The sequence below is a fragment of the Aptenodytes forsteri genome, unplaced genomic scaffold (assembly GCF_000699145.1).
Source record: "Aptenodytes forsteri isolate BGI_AS27 unplaced genomic scaffold, ASM69914v1 Scaffold428, whole genome shotgun sequence".
Lineage (NCBI taxonomy): Eukaryota > Metazoa > Chordata > Aves > Sphenisciformes > Spheniscidae > Aptenodytes > Aptenodytes forsteri.
Genome location: NW_008794177.1, coordinates 282,974 through 283,723, shown reverse-complemented (window position 1 = coordinate 283,723; position 750 = coordinate 282,974).

The following is a 750-nucleotide window of genomic DNA, read 5'->3' as shown; positions in this document are numbered from 1 at the left end:
GCTGTACTGGCTGTGTGAAGGGATGCGGGGGGGGCGGCAGGGACGGAGCACCCGAGGCGCTGAGCTCCGCTCCAGCACCCTGCTCGGGACAGGACAGGAGACAGGGACAGCGTGCGGTGGTGGTGGTGGCTCCCCAGAGCTGACCAGCTGCCTGGGGAGACCGAACGACGGGCAGCGGGTGGTGGAGTGCGGCGCAGAGCTGGGGGAGTGTTGGTGCCTGTGGCCTGGCAGTAGCTGAGCGAAGCTGGGCCCAGCCCTGTCTCAGCAGGTTCCAGCTTGTTCACAGCCCTCAACACAGCGGGGCAGGAGCGGGGCCATCGCTGCCCAGCCTGCTCCCAGCCTGCCTTTGCTGGCAGCAGGGCCGGGGGTGGCCAGCCTGCCTGCAGGAGACCCTGCAGTGGCCGGCCCAGCCCAGCGGCCTGCTCCCGGGGCGGAGAGAGCGGCCTGGCCCGGGAGCGGCTGCGAGCGTGAGCCCCCAGACCAGAGAGGAGGGAGGAGCCGGGGGCTGCCAGCCCGCGGGGAGCCCCCGGCACCGAGTGCAGCGCTCACTGCTGGGGGAAGGACGAGGCTGACCCCGCCTGGGCACTTGGCTTGGCCTCCATGTGCCTTAGAGCACGGGCAGGGCCCCCACCCGCCTGGCTCCGGGCTGGCCCTGCCCCTTGTGGGCTCTCTGCTGCAGCAGTCCCTGCCCTATTTATTTATATGCTGTATATATTTATTTATTATGGCAGGAGAGCGCGGGGGGAACAG